Source organism: Dipodomys merriami, unplaced genomic scaffold, assembly GCF_024711535.1.
Source record: "Dipodomys merriami isolate MVZ:Mamm:240054 unplaced genomic scaffold, mDipMer1.0.p SCAF_3589, whole genome shotgun sequence".
NCBI classification, from domain to species: Eukaryota; Metazoa; Chordata; class Mammalia; order Rodentia; family Heteromyidae; genus Dipodomys; species Dipodomys merriami.
This window is the reverse complement of record NW_027205147.1, coordinates 1-14,469: the sequence shown is the minus strand read 5'-3', so window position 1 is coordinate 14,469 and position 14,469 is coordinate 1. Positions and strand designations below refer to the sequence as shown.

At 39.9% G+C, this 14,469-nt stretch overlaps 1 pseudogene; it reads left to right on the top strand.

Annotated features, from left to right (window-relative positions):
- Positions 1-887: 887 nt before the first annotated feature.
- Positions 888-5,857, top strand: LOC138804143 (heterogeneous nuclear ribonucleoprotein A3-like; annotated as a pseudogene).
- Positions 5,858-14,469: the final 8,612 nt, after the last annotated feature.

Here is a 14,469-nt window from a genome sequence, read left to right as displayed (position 1 = left end):
GTATGGTTCTTTGCCTTAGTAAGGAGACTGGATACCTTTTCATGTCCCTGACATGTGCTTCTAAGAGGTCAATAGCTGCCTGTTTTCTATGATATCCCAAACACATTGCAGCTGTTAAATCAGTTGCTTTGCCTAGTCATGAATTCTGCCAGTTCCAGCCAGCTGACCCTTAAAAGTGGCCAGTACCCCAGCCCTCTGCCTCTGTCTGTGGGCTGGCCAATAGAAGGGAAGTGTCGTCTGTCTGAAGCTGGCTGAAGAGCTCTTTGCTGACTTCTATCAAGTGGCTAACCTTGGGTGTTAGAAAGCAGTTGACTCATCCTTGTTTTCATTCTCTTTCTACTGCTCTGTCTTGGTTTCTTTGCTATAAGAAACAGGTAACTTCAAGTAGGTCTTCGTCTCTTTATTCATGCAATACTAACTTACAACCAGTGGTCTTTCCTAATATTTTGAATAGGAAAGTAAAGAGAAAATGGATCTTTAAGAGTATTTGGAGGCTGGGAATGTGGCTCAGTTGTAGAGTGCTTGCCTAGCATGCATTTGAATTCCTGAGTACCACATACACAGAAAAGACCAGAAATGGCACTGTGGCTCAAGTGGTAGAGCACTAGCCTTGAGCAGAAGAATTCAGGGACCATGCCCAGGCCCTGAGTTCAATCCCCAGGCCTGGCATGTACACATGTACGCATGCACGCATGCATGCATAAATAAATAAATAGGATGAGCAAAAGATTAGACAGTTGTCTCCACTTCGTAGTTTGCTGTTGACTTGCGTGTGCTGCTGCCTGTGTTTTAAGAGTTCTCTGTGGGGAGCTCTTAGGACACGTTTATCTTCTTTGGAACTTCATGTAGTTGGTCTAATACATAAAGCAGCCAAGACCGTCAGATCCTCCTTGTTGCCATTGATAAGTTTGTCAGCTCTCAAGCCACAGCTTTGTGTACATTCATGTATTTTTGTCTGGGCCTTATGGATAGGCCTCAGACATTCCACAGCTACCTGGAAGACATTATCAACTACTGCTGGGAGCTTGAGGAGGGGAAACCCAACCCCCTGAGAGAAGCCAGTTTCCAAGACCTGCCTCTTCGTACCCGTGTGGAGATTCTGCACCGCCTCTGTGATTACCGGCTAGATGCAGATGATGTCTTCGATCTACTCAAGGTGCTTCCCTGAAAGCCCTTTCTCTAGCACAGTAAAAACCCAGTAGTTGAGAATGGAGCTTTGAAATCAGAGCCTAGACACTGTCCCTAAGCTTTTTTGCTAAAGGCTAGTGCTCTACCACTTGAGCCACAGTGCTGCTTCTATCTTTTAGTGGTTAGTTAGACGTAAGAGCTCTTGGATCTTTTGGGGGGGGGGTGGTAGGAATTTGAACTAGGGCCTGGACATTGTCCCTGAGCCTTTTTTGTTTTGTTTTTGTTTTGCTCAAGGTTAATGCTTTACTACTTGAGCCACAGTTCCACTTCTGGCTTTTTGGTCATGAATTGGAGATAAAAAGGCTCATGGCCTTTCCTGCCTGGGCAGGCTTTGAGTCATGATCCTCAGACCTCAGCCTCCTGAGTAGCTGGGATGACAGACATGAGCCACGGATGCCCGGCTGGCAGGTGTCCGGATCATACAGGATTAGACCTGGTGATGACTTCTAGTCCTTTCTTGGTCATGTCATTTAGAAGTAGTCTTCATTCAGGACTCCAGCCTAGGTCAGGCCCTGGGGTAAATTGGGAGTCTCAGCTGGAGCAGAATGTTGCTGTGGGTTCTGACTGAGCTGCCATAGTGGATTACATGGGACAGAGCCTTAGAACATCTTATCCTACCCACTACCTTTTGTGTACATATAAAGTAAATCTAAGCCAGGTAGTCAGACCATTCATTGGAATTCTCCGTTTTTGGAGGGGTGGGAGCCGTGGTTGGGGTAGGGAACATTTCAAGTATTTCTATATCTTGTTCTTCGAAGAAGGTACCCCCATCCCATTCTGTGTTTTATCTGCCCAGATGGAAAAATGATATCCTGTACTTGGCATTTTGAAACAGGTGATAAGTTCGTGTATTGAAGTTTTCTTCCATTTATTTAGTTCATTGTTTTCCCCAACCCTCCTTCCTTTTCTGCCAAGGGTCTGGATGCAGACAGTCTCCGTGTAGAAGCTCTAGGGGAAGACAATTCAGGGGCACTCTACTGGTATTTCTACGGAACATGAATGTATAAAGAGGATCCAGTACAAGGGAGGTCTAATGGGGAACTCTCCTTGAGCAGGTAAAGTCTTCAGTGTCAAGGCTGTAATAGCTACATGTAAAAATGTCTTTAAAGTTACATGCCTCAGTGCTGGGTTGTGGCTTAAGCCATAGAGCACCACTTTGCAAACCTTACGCCCTAGGCTCAAACCCTGGTACCACACATACATAAAAGAAGAAAGCTCATACAAACAAAGAAAGCTAGAACTTTATTTTCTAATGAGGGGAATTAACTGTATCAGCATTCTTGAAGGGAGAGTAATTTCATATACAAATAAAAAGGAGCAGGGCACCAGTTGCTCACACCTGCTATATTTCCAGACATGTTTAAAATATGTCCCAATCAATCTCACCCCTTATATCAATTTCCTTTCCCCCTTCTCCCCTTCCTACCATCCCAAAACAATTTCAACATGCTTCCTTGTTCAATTTTCATAGCTGCAAGCCATCTCTTTCAATCAAATTTATACCCTTCCAAAATATGTTTCAAAATTATGCACCCTTGGCCTCTTCCTCTCGGTCCCATATTGAACTCGAGTTGGAAGAGGCCAGTCCGGTCTCAAAATGGAGGTAAAACCGCCGCCCGGGTCGCCCCCAGCCTGACTCTGGCTGTCGCTCCTGTCACTGGGGGGAGGAGGGCCATGATCCAAAGGAACCAGAGCAGCTGCGGAAGTTGTTTATTAGTGGTCTGAGCTTCAAAACTACAGATGATAGTTTAAGAGAACATTCTGAGAAATGGGGCACACTCACAGATTGTGTGGTAATGAGAGATCCTCAGACAAAACGTTCCAGGGGCTTCGGTTTTGTGACTTACTCTTGTGTTGAAGAGGTGGATGCAGCCATGTGTGCTAGACCCCACAAGGTTGATGGGCGTGTTGTGGAACCAAAGAGAGAGGTTTCTAGAGAGGATTCTGTGAAGCCAGGAGCCCATCTAACAGTGAAGAAAATTTTTGTTGGTGGTATTAAAGAAGATACAGAAGAATATAATTTGAGAGACTACTTTGAAAAATATGGCAAGATTGAAACCATAGAAGTTATGGAAGACCGGCAGAGTGGAAAAAAGAGAGGATTTGCCTTTGTAACTTTTGATGATCATGATACAGTTGATAAAATTGTTGTTCAGAAATACCACACTATTAATGGGCATAATTGTGAAGTGAAAAAGGCCCTTTCTAAACAAGAGATGCAGTCTTCTGGATCACAAAGAGGTCGTAGAGGTGGATCTGGCAACATTATGGGTCGTGGAGGAAACTTTGGAGGTGGTGGAGATAATTTTGGATGTGATGGAAACTTTGGTGGAAGAGGAGGCTATGATGGTGGAGGTGGTGGCAGCAGAGGTAGCTATGGAGGAGGTGATGGTGGATACAATGGATTTGGAGGTGATGGTGGCAACTATGGTGGCCGTCCTGGTTATAGTAGTAGAGGAGGCTATGGTGGTGGTGGACCAGGTTATGGAAACCAAGGTGGAGGATATGGGGGTGGTGGAGGAGGATATGATGGTTACAATGAAGGAGGAAATTTTGGTGGTGGTAACTATAATGATTTTGGAAATTACAGTGGACAACAGCAATCAAATTATGGACCCATGAAAGGGGACAGTTTTGGTGGAAGAAGCTCTGGCAGTCCATATGGTGGTGGTTATGGATCTGGTGGTGGAAGTGGTGGATATGGTAGTAGAAGGTTTTAAAACAACAGAAAAAAAGGCTACAGTTCTTAGCAGGAGAGAGAGAGCGAGGAGTTGTCAGGAAAGCTGCAGTTTACTTTGAGACAGTCGTCCCAAATGCCTTAGAGGAACTGTAAAAATCTGCCACAGAAGGAACGATGATCCATAGTCAGAAAAGTTACTGCAGCTTAAACAGGAAACCCTTCTTGTTCAGGACTGTCATAGCCACAGTTTGCAAAAAGTGCAGCTATTGATTAATGCAACGTCGTGTCAATTAGATGTATATTCCTGAGGTCTTTTATCTGTTGTAGCTTTGTCTTTGTCTTTTCATTACATCAGCTATATTGCCCTGTGAATTGTGGTAGTGGTACCAGGAATAAAAAATTAAGGAATTTTTAATTTTTCAATATTTGTGTAGTTCAGTTTTTCTACATTTTAGTACAGAAACTTTAACAAAATGCAGTTTTGAAGGTGTTTCCTTGTGAGTTAACAAGTAAAGATCATTGTTAATTACTATTTTGTATGAATTTTGCTAAAGTTAACTGTAAAGAAACACCTACTGACTTGCAGTTTAAGGGGAATCTGTTCTCATTTCCAAACCATGATAAGAATGGGCGCTGACATGTGGAGAGAATAGATACTTGCATGTATGCATTGTGTGTTTTAGATACATAGGATTGGGTATTTAAATTAGCATATTTGTGAATTTAATAGCATTAAGATTACCTTCAAATGAAAAAAAACCCTCAAAATCCCTATTTGTGCATTTTCCTTCAATGTAATCATGGTTTTAGTGTGTTTTAAGATTTGCAGAATCATAGCTGTGTTTAGAACATCTCCATTCTACATTTACCTTGATCACATTGAGAATGACTGCTACCATAGTTTTGGAGTGTAAAGCATGTCTGCTGCCCTCTATTTAAATTTGTAAAGGGTAGGGGATGTTTTCCCCATCCCTTTAGAAACCATTCTTAATTTTTGATTCAGGACCACTAAGTGTGCAATGTCTGAGCATATTAGTGGATACCTGATTTTATTCTGTTTTTCCTTTGAGACCCCTGAGGCCTATAAATTTTATTACTTTTCTTTCCTTGGTTTAATTTCTCCATGCAAGTTTTCAGAGGAAGAGAATAAAAAGACACTTTATTGTCATATCCTTAAAAAAAAATTATGCACCCTCTACTATACCTTTGTCTCTGAGTCTCTTTTGTAATTTGGTTCAGCAGTATAGTAATGTGTATGCTATTTATTTATGAAAAGCAGTTTGTGATTTATTTATTTATTTATTTATTTATTTATTTATTTATTTATTTATTTATTTATTTATTTATGAAAAGCAGTTTGAGATCTCTGATCAGAATTAAAAAGAAAAGAGGGATAGTGCTTGCCTAGCCGGGCACTGGTAGCTACTCAGGAGGCTGAGATCTGAGGATCACCAATCAAAGCAAGCCCGGACAAGAAAGGCCATGAAACTCTTATCTCCAATAAAACCACCAGAAAACCAGAAGTGGTACAATGGCTCAAATGATACAGTGCTAGCCTTGAGCTGAAGAGTTCAGGGACAGCACCCAGACCTAGAGTTCAAGCCCCACAACTGACAAATAGATAGATAGATAGATACATACATACATACATAGATAGATACATAGATAGATACATAGATAGATACATAGATAGATGGTGCTTGCCAAGCAACTGAGTTTTATTCCCAGCACAACAAAAAAACAAAGCAAACAAAAAGCAAAGCACTTATGTGTGCATATTTTTAAAAGATAAGAACCTATAGCCTTTTTGGTCTAACAGTATGAAAATATAGAATTTTAGAAATTTAGGATATTTTGTTCTTGCCAATATATATAGTTTTCATATAACTAAAAAGGTGATATTTTGTTTTCTGAACAAATGTCCTCCAATTGCATTCACTTTCCTGTAAATGACATGATTTCCTGTAAAGTATACATACATACAGTGCCAATACCATGTTTTTGTTACCATGATTCTTTTTTTTTTTTTTTTTTTTTTTTGGGTCAGTCATGGGGGGGCCTGGGCGCTGTCCCTGCGCTCTTCAGCTCAAGGCAAGCGCTCTACTGCTTAAGCCACAGTGCCACTTCCGTTTTCGAGTGGTTTTATTGGAGATACGAGTCTCATGGACTTTCCTGCCCAGGCTGGCTTTGAACCATGATACTCAGATCTCAGCCTTCTGAGTAGCTAGGATTACAGGCATGAGCCACCAGCGCCCAGCTTACCCTGGTTCTTCAAGATAATTTGACGTTTGGTATTATGTTTGATGTCTATGTTTGAATACTGTTTGTAGTATCTTTTTTCTGTTGAGATCTAGTTTAATTCCATTTTGGTCTGATAGAATATTTCAATTTTCTTATATTTTCTCAGACTTCCTATATATTCTAGAAAGTCTTATGAGCTGCCAAGAAGAATGTGTATTGTGTTGTAACATCTATAGATGTCTGATGATTTCATTTTGTCTACACTGCCATTTAATGCTGCCATTCTAGGATTTCTTTACTGATGTTTTTGTATGGATAACCTATCTGTGAAAGTGAAATACTGAAGTCTCTCATTATTATTTACCAAAGTTTATAAGTTCAGAAATATTTAATAAATCTGAGTGTGAGCTATTTTGTGCATATATATTAACAATCATAATTTTTCTTCATGGATCATTACCTTCATTAATATGAAGCGACTTTGTTTCTTCAGACTAATTTTTAGCTTGCAATCTATAGTATCAGATATAAATATGGCTAATGCTGAACACTTTTGAAGTCCATTTGCTTGGAAGGTCTTTTTTCCCATTCTTTTACCCCAAGCCATGTGTTTCTTATAGGCAACAAAGAGTTAGGTCTTGTTTTAGGTATTGTTTTTTGATCTAAGTATCCATTATGTTTTTTGAGGGTTTTGTTTGTTCGATTTTTCAGTCATGGGGGTTGAACTCGCATCTTTCGATTTTTTAGTCATGGGGGTTGAACTCGCATCCTGGGCATTTTCTCTGAGCTCTTTTTGCTCAAGGCTAGTGCTCTACTACTTTGAGCTACCACTCCACTTCCAGGTTTCTAATGGTTAATTGGTGGCAAGAGTCTAATAGACTTTCTTGCCCAGGCTTGCTTTGAACCACGATCCTCAAATCTCAGCCTCCTGAGTAACTAGGATTACAGATGTGAGACACCAGAACCTGACTAGTGTATGTCTTTTGACTAAAGAACTAAGATCTTTAACATTCAATGTCAGTATTGAGAGAAGTATGCCATGTTTCCTGGCATTTTGTTTTTTTGTGATGTTTGCTTCTTCTGCGGGTAATTTTTCCCTAACTACCTTTTGTGGTGCTAGTTTGAAAGCCATAAATTCCAGTAGTTTTTGTTTTTTGTGGAATGTTGTTATTTCTCAACCAATTTTTATGGATAGCTTCACTATGTAAAATAGTCTGGGTTGACAGTTGTCTTTTGGGTCTGGAATAATGTCTTTCCAAGTCCTCCTTGCATTTAGTTATCTGTGTTGAGAAATCTGCTGTTTTTACAAGGAGCTTGTGATAGTAAGTTACTTGCTTCCTCTCTTTTGACATTTTCGATATTCTGTATATTTAGATAGCTTACTATACTGTATCTAGGAGCATTTCTTTTCTAATCTTGCCTGTTTGGAGTATGGTAGGCCTCCAGCATAAGGATGATACTCTATTTCTCAAACATTTTCTGCTATTATTTTGTTGAATAGGTTTTCAAAGCCTTTAGTTTTTATTTCTTCTTCCTCATCTATCCCTACATCTGTAGGTTTAATCTTTTGACTGTGTCTGAGAAGACTTGTATGTCTCTTGGTCCTTCTAAGTACTTTTGCAATGCTTTGACTGATCTAATTTATCTGCTCCAGTCTTTTCCAATATGCCTTAGAATCCAGGGTATCTTTGTACTCTTGGAAGACCTTCTTTAACAATGGTAGTAGTAGGAAGCAAAAGTAATTTTGAAATACATTTTTTTGTTTTTGTTTTTTTTTTGGTCAGGTCGTGGGGCCTGAACTCTGGGCCTGGACGCTGTCTCTCAGATCTTCAGCTCAAGGCTAGTGCTCTACCACTTGAGCCACAGTACCACTTCTAGCTTTTTTCTTTTTTGCTTATGTGGTGCTGAGGAATCAAACCCACGGCCTCATGCATGCAAGGCAAGCGCTTCACCACTGAGCCACCTTCCCAGCCCTTGAAATACATTTTGAAGGAGGATGAATAATTAATTAGCACACACAAGGCCCTGGATTGGATCCTCAACATCATAAAATTTTTTTTAAAGAATCTAAAGTAAGTAAGTATTCACAGAATTGCCAGATTTTATGCACACTCAGCAAAGTCCATCAATGAACCAAACCTTCCCTTTGATCCTACACAAATTTACACATCAAGCAATGCTCTAGAATAATGTTACAGCCCTAAACATTAAAACAAATAACAATATTCTTTTTTTTGGGGGGTGGGGGTGGTCCGGTCATGGGCCTGAATTCTGGGCCTGAGCGCTGTCAGCTCTTCAGCTCAAGGCAGGCACTCTACCACTTGAGCCATAGCGCCACTTCTGGCCCTTTTTTTCTGGTTATGTGGTGTGCTAAGGAATCGAACTCAAGGCCTCATGAGTACAAGGCAAACGCTGTACCACTGAGCCACCTTCCCAGCCCCGAAATAACAATATTCTTACCATGAAGTTTTTCTTGGATCCTGTGGGCTTCAGCTAATTGCTCTTCAGCAGCTCATCTTCCAAGGCCAGTTTCCTTTCTAGCAACAGCCAGATCATATTCCAGACTTTGTCGTAATGCTTCGCCTTTTTCAACCTCAGACCGCAGCTTGGCAATCTGGCTCTCATAGCTTGACAAGTAAAAACAAATTTGTAAGCTTAACAGATAACATTAAAACATGTTTCTAAGATAGTGATATCATGTACTTAACCATTTAAACTTCTTAGAAAAACTTGATTCCATACATTTGTAAGAATTCACAAATTTGTATTTTCTGAAACACTAGAAATATTATTGTATCAAATGATATTCAGTAGTTCCTTGCTTTAGAGGGAGAAAAAAACAACAACTCGTAAAGCCAGGCACCTATAGTTCATGCCTGTAATCCTAGTAACCCAGAGCTACTTTATGCAGAAGACAAAGGCTCAAAGCCAGCCCAGCAAAGTCCATGAGACTTCCCTTTCCAAAATAAGTAGCAAAATAAGTAGCAAAAAGCTTGGCTAGAGGTAAGGCTCAAGTAGCAGAATACAAGTAAACTAGCAAGCTTAGCCAAAAACATTTAAACTCTCATATGAATTGTTATACAAATAAAGAAAAATCATGCCTTTTAATGATAAGTAAGTACTTAAAGAACATGAAACATAAGTAATTAAAACTTATTTTCTCAGCCAGGCGCCGGTGGCTCACGCCTGTAATCCTAGCTACTCAGGAGGCTGAGATCTGAGGATCACGGTTCAAAGCCAGCCCAGGCAGGAAAGTCCATGAGACTCTTATCTCCAATAAATCACTAGAAAGCTGGAAGTGGCGCTGTGGCTCAAGCAGTAGAGTACTCACCTTGAACTGAAGAGCGCAAGGACAGCGCCCAAGCCCAGGGTTCAAGCTCCACGACCAACAAAAAAACCCACAAAACTTATTTTCTCTACTTCTATTCTATAAACATAATCACAAAGAAAACTGCATCAAAGTACAATTTTGTTTGTGTGGGTGGGGGGTGGTCATAGGGCTTGAACTCTGGGTCTGGGTGCTGTCCCTCAGCACTTCAGCTGAAGGCTAGTGCTCTACCATTTGAGCCATAGCGCCACTTCTGGTTTTCTGGTGGTTCATTGGAGATAAGAGTCTCATAGACTTTCCTGCCTGGGCTGGATTTGAACCACATCCCTTAGATCTCAGCCTCCTGAGTAGCTAGGATTACAGACAACACCTGGCTAAAAGTACAATTTATTAAACATTGTCTATATTATTTTTTGTTGATTATGACATCAGTGGCAAAACATATAGTAATAAAAGTGGCAACTCTTGGGTCTGGGAAGGTGGCTCAGTGGTAGAGGGCTTGCCTTGCATGCATGAGGCCCTGGTTTCGATTCCTCAGCACCACATAAGCAAAAAGAAAAAAGCTGGAAGTGGCACTATGGCTCAAGTAGTAGAGCGCTAGCCTTGAGCTGAAGAGCTGAGGGACAACGCCCAGGCCCAGAGTTCAGGCCCCACGACTGACCCCCTCCCCTAAAAAAAGTGGCAACTCTGCAAAAATCATAACAAACTACTAATATATGATCCTCCATTAACAATTATGAAATAGGTCAGAGAGAACTAGATGATTTAAAAGGTCCTTTTTCTAATTCTAAAATCATATGATTTAATCAATGATTCATATTAAATACTTATGTGGTAAGCACTGTGAAAGATACAAACCAAATGTTACTGAACTACTGAGTCAAGGAATTAAATTCTACAGAAGGTATATAGGTTCAGTTTTATAAGAGTACCTCACAAAATCCAGTTAAACTGCTTACTATATCAGACTGTGGTCTATATATCTATCAAATAAAGAAAAGACAAAAGGCTGTGTGAAAGTAGTTCATGCCTATAATCCTAGCTACTCAGGAAGCTGAGATCTATAGATCATGGTTTGAAGCCAGTCTAGGCAAGAAAGCCCAAGAGTTTCTTATTTTCAATTAACTACCAAAAAAGCCAGTAGTGGGGTTGTGGCTCAAGTTGTAGACTACTAACCTTGAGTAAAATGTCTCAGGGACAGTGCCTAACCCTAAGTTCAAGCCCTAGGGTCAAAATCAAACAAGGAAAGAAAAGACAAAGGGACTTCTGAAAGACACATCAGAAATTACTACTAGCTGCTATTAATATGTATGTGGCAGAAACTACATTCTTTCTTCACAAATAAAGAACCAGTGAGTGGGGCTGGGAAGGTGGCTCAGTAGTAGAGTGCTTGCTTTGCATGCATGAGGCCCTGGGTTTGATTTCTCAGCACCACATAAGCAGAAAAAGTTGGAAGTGGGGCTGTGGCTCAAGTGGTAGAGCACTAGACTTGAGCAGAAGAGCTGAGGGACAGTGCCAGTTCAGGCCCCACAGCCAACAAAAACAAACAAATAAATAATGAGGTTTGGAGGTATGGATCAGTGACAGAGCATAGTATACACAAGATCCTGAGTTCAATATTCACCACAAGGGCAAAAAAGTGGGGAAGGAGAAAGAAAAAACCATATGACATAGTAATTTACAAATGTCCATTAGCATGTAAGAAGAGAAACAGCCAGGGCCCAGTGGCTCACACCTGTAATCCTAGCTAAGGATCATGGTTCAAAGCCAGCAGGGGCAGAAACGTCCCTGAGACACTTATCTCCAATTAACCACTCAAAAAAACAGAAGTGTTGCTGTGACTCAGAGGTAGAGTGCTAGCCTTGAGAAAAAAAATGCTCAGGGACAGCACCCAGGCCCTGAGTTCATGCCCCGCAATAGACAAAAATTTAAAAAGAAAAAAAATCACCTTATTTATAAATTTAAGGTAACTCTAATATTTTGTTCCAGCTTCATTCCATTACTCCCTGCCCATTCCCTCACCTTTCATAATACTAAAGTAGTTAGCACTGGATCCTCTTTTGTGTTAGTTTTTTTCCTTGTTTGGTTCAAATCCATCCAGATCGTTTTCATTTTCTATACACAGGCATTCTCCCTTTTTTTTCAGGTTGTAAATAATTCTAAATAGTTGTTCCTTCTCTATTCCTTGATCTCTCCAAATAATTCTGGCTTTATAGGTTACTTTAATGTCCACTGTGTTTCTTTGGATCTTTATATCAATACGCTCTACTGATGTCTCCAATGAAGTTAATTGATTCAGCTTCCATTTTTGTGATCAAACTTCAATAATAATACTCACATCTTGGAATCAGAAATGGTCTCAAGATGGGTTTCTGACATTGGGGGGCTAATTTAGGTAAGTCTAACTATAGTGAAGATCCTGCAGCAAGTAATCCACTAGTAATCCACAATACACAGCAGGACCACAGATAATTAAATTATCATGCAAAGCTGTTTAAGATGAAGTGCCATTTGAAACCAAACAGTTAGAAAATGAAGTAGAAAAGCAACTCACCATTATTGCATTATCTTTGCCAAAAGACTAAATATTACTAAACAATTTGCAAAAACAATCTCAGGGATTCAGGAACACAGCTCAAGACAGACAAAAAGTCAGGTACTAGTAACTTAAATCTATAGTCCTAGCTACTCAGGAGGCTGAAACTTGAAGGAAAAGTCTTCAATTAACCGGCAAAAAGCCAGAATTAAAGGTGAGGCTTAAGTAGCAGAGTGTCCAGCTATGAGCAAGCAAGCCAAAGAAGAGTGAGAAGCTCTAATTTCAAGCCTCAGTACTAGAAGATACTCAGAAAACTCAGAGAATTTCCATGGTGGCGTTTAAAGAATCTCTTATATCCTGTAGCCCTAGAACATACAAGTTCAAGAACCAGACTCTAATTATGCTGAACACTGAATTATCTTTAATGGTGAGTCTAACCAAGTTTCTCCTAAAAAGTTTCAATTTGGAGATAATTAGGAAATAAAGGACCTTGGTTGAGAGCTTTCAGAATTACATAAACCTAAAAATTGTGAACCCCAAGTATCTCCAAAATAATTTTTACCCATCCCTCCTCTTTGAAGTAACTAGCCTTCTACTGCTCAAAGATTTATTCATGACTACAAGAAGGAGCTGACTTATGAGTATTTCCAAAATCCACCTGCACTGCTGCCATTAAAAACTTACTCAAGGGCTAGGAAGTTGGCTCAGTGGTAGAGCACTTGCCTTGCATGCCTGAGGCCCTCGGTTCGATTCCTCAGCACCACATAAGCAAAAAAAGAAAAAGAAAAAACCTGGAAGTGGCGCTGTGACTCAAGTGGTAGAGCGCTAGCCTTGAGCTGAAGAGCTGAGGGACAGTGCCCAAGCCCAGAGTTCAGGCCCCATGACCTGACCCCCCAAAAAAACTTACTCAAATCTCAGTTTCTATAGGAGAAATGCACAGCTGACACTAGAGATAACAACATATATAACAAAAGAATTACATGCTTTTTTTTTTTTTTTTTTTTTTTTGGTCATGGGGCTTGAAATTCAGGCTTCATCACTATCCCTCAGCTCTTCAGCTCAAGGATAACGCTCTACCACTTGAGCCACAGCGCCACTTCTGATTTTCTAGTGGTTTATTGCAGATAAGAGTCTCACAAACTTTCCTGCTCCAGCTGGCTTTGAACCTCAACCTTCAGATCTAGCCTGCTGAGTAGCTAGATTACAGGAGTGAAACATCAGTGCCAGGCATGAGTACATTTCTTATCAAACATTGTTACCTCCTCCTTTGTTTTTTCCCTGCCATCCCTTCCCTCCCATCTCCACAACTACATCCCTCCCTGCCCCATTTAAAAAAATTTTTTTTTAACCTACTGGTCAAAGCCCTCATTGTTTTTTTGTGTTTTTGGGGGTATAACTGGTCCTGGGGCTTAAATTTAGGGCCTGGGCATCTCCCTTTACTATTTTTGTTCAACGCTAGTGCTGTACCAATTTAGCCACAGCTCCACTTCCTACATGTCACTGGTTAATTGGAGATAGAGTCTCACAGGATTTCCTGCTCTGGGTACCTTCCAATGGAGATTTCCAACACTCAGTCTGCTGAGAAGCTAGCATTATAGGCACCCAGGTTCTGATTGCTTTTTGATATTCACGGTGGAAAACTTACACTGACTTTATCACGCCTCTGACTGAACTGGATCTTTGATTACTATTCTTACAAAAACTTATTATTATTATTATAAAGGTGAGGTACAGAGGAATTACAGTTACAATAAGTTAGGAAAAGAGTACTTTTTTGTTGTTGTTCATTGTGGGGCTTGAACTCTGTCCCTCAGCTCTTCAGCTCAAGGCTAGCACTCTACCACTTAAGCCACAGTGCCACTTCCAATTTTTTCTGTTTATGTGGTGTTGAGGAATTGAATCCAGGGACTCATGCATGCGAGGCAAGCACTCTACCACTGAGCCACCTTCCCAGCCCCCCAAGAGGATATTTCTTTTGGACAATGTCACCTCTTCCCTCTCTCTGTTTTTCCATCCTGTCCTCACTCACAAGTTATATAGTTCACTTTTCAACATAGTGAATACCACTGTTGCATTTGTTCACTAATGTTCTTTATTTTTATTATATTTCCCTATATTTTTGCTAATTCTCACTATGTTTACATCAGATTTAAAACATCACATGAAATGTCTATACGTATTATATATAATATATATTATATATAGAATATATAATTATATAATTATAAAATCACAAAGTGTAAGGTATGTTAGTACTATTGTGTATTAAGATGAATAATTATATTAAAATATAAAGGAAGGGATTGTCGTTAATTTTGGGGTAGTACAGGACTGGGGTTTGAACTCAGTGCATGTATTAGGTCAGTGTTCTACCACTTGAGCCAATACAATGCAAAATATTTTCATTAAAATGAATGTATTTGTCCTAAAAGAAAAATCAGTGCTTTGAAAGGGTTAACATCTTAGTACATGAAAAATTCATAAAGATAAAATATC